The following is a 2,173-nucleotide window of genomic DNA, read 5'->3' on the forward strand; positions in this document are numbered from 1 at the left end:
TAGTTGTGATTTTGTAGCTCTTAAATCTCCTTCATGGTCAGTCCACAGTGGCATTCTGACAGGGGCGTTTAGCAGGGTGCTTAGCAAGAGGCCGATAAGACGTTGGCAGCTACTTGAAATCAATTGGACTGTGCCTTACCCTCAGTTATACACTGCCACAGAAATCCCAGTCCCCTGTGCTTGTGATGAAGCCCGGTGCCTGAAAGGCTGGAGTAGCCACTGAAAAGGCTGCAGCAGACATGCCACGTTTGATAAGCCTTGGTTGGAGATGTGTGTGTGTATGAATAACACTCACCTCCAGGGAAGCTGCTTAATGTTTCATGGACCTATTTCCTCTGCACCTCTCTGTCATCTGAGATTTGCTGTTGTCTGATGCGACACAGGAAACACGAGGTGTTCCTTGTGATCACGGCTCGACCGATACCCAGGCCCGGGGAGGGTGAGCGGTAGTGATGAATACACTGACACACACACACCCTGGTAACGCCTGCATTCAGTGTGAATGAACGGAGCACAGACATGGACATGCAATACTGAGTCCTCATTCACTGGGTCATACTGTGTTCGCACGCCAAAGCCCACACGGGTGAGGCACAGCTGAGACATGCACACACGCAGATGAGATGTGACATATTGACTAAATACAGGCTGGGATGCACACGGCACAGCCCGCAGTGAAGAATGATCATGCATGACAGAAGCATGTAGCCTTACCTTTACCTCACCGATGAATGATTCACAACCCAGATGCCAAAGGTGACTTTACACAAGCGCGCGCCTCCGACTGCAGACGTTAAAAAACCAAAACACACCCCGGGTCTTTATTGTTTATTAATCTCATGTCATTCTGAATCTTTTTATATTGGTGATTTCTGCTAAATAATTTCTCTCGCCATGAAAGATTGAGCAGCGTTAGACACACGGTCGTGACATTTCATGACAATGAACACACACTATTCTCAATGGTTTGTGGACTTTTTTAAACACAAAAAAACAAAAAAAAAAACCTATCATACATCATATATAGCTCAGATCTTTTCTGCCACTGCATGATTCCGTAACGATTTCTGAGGCAAACATCCTAATTCACCGGCAATACAAGCTGTGACTGCTCGGTCTCATGTGCCTGTGTAATGTGCTAATTAGTATTTCAATTAATAGGACTCTCTTGTGTACCTGCCTTTGTAATTGTGAATTATGGTGCTCGGGAACAAACAGCAGAAAATGATGTAATGTGACGGAAAAGCGCGTGGGAGAAAAAGTAGCTTGAAAACCACTCGTGATGACAGGAGCAGTGTATTCACATCTGTCCTGCACAGATGTTTCATACATTGGAGGCTTTAGATGAGATCAACATGGTGTTGGGGAAGTTTTTCTAACAGGTGAAGGCCACAGGCTGCTCTGACCCCGACACTGCACCAACCACCAAGGTGAATGTCCCTCTCCTGCTCTGATTGTTGCCATGGTAACACACCACGGGCAGGGTGGGGTGGTGGGGTTCAGATGAAGATGTGATGATTATGATTATGATGTAACTTGTCATAGTTTTTGCCTGGAGCTTCTGTTTTCCCATTAGGCCCAGCATCCTCCTCTTATACCCTGTGTCACCTTCCCTGAGGAGACACTTTCCAGGTGCGAAAAGCACGCAACAGGAATCAGAGGGGCCAGGTCGACTGTATGTGTGCTCCCCCAAGCAAGGTTGTGTGTTTGGCAGATATATCTGACCTGTTTGCTCATTTTATAAATACAGAGTGGCTTCCTTTCTTCCACCTGGAGTTGCTCTTAATGACTTAATGCCTTTCCTATCGTCATATTTATATAAACGTTACAACTTCAGATGTGAGGTGAAGAATAATCTCTGTCAGTTTCAGCAGGTTTTTTCCTATTTAGTATTTAGTTAAAGTTGCTTTCTGGTTCTTTTTTTTCTTCAGTCTGTCATTTAAAAAAAAAAAAAAAGCATTATTATAGATGGGACAGGAAGAGGAATGTTAGAGAGTTTTAGTGATTGCTTGGAAACAGGTCTAATATCACTTGTATCCTTCCATTTGAATAGAATTCTTACAAAGGAATCACATCTCTGTGTGTCATGGCTGCTCAGACCGTGCGGCCCATTGGTCGATCTCACTAATTCACCTTTGTCAAACTGTTAGAGCCAATAGAATTGTCAAAAACC

This window comes from Solea senegalensis, linkage group LG1 (genome assembly GCF_019176455.1).
Source record: "Solea senegalensis isolate Sse05_10M linkage group LG1, IFAPA_SoseM_1, whole genome shotgun sequence".
NCBI classification, from domain to species: domain Eukaryota; kingdom Metazoa; phylum Chordata; class Actinopteri; order Pleuronectiformes; family Soleidae; genus Solea; species Solea senegalensis.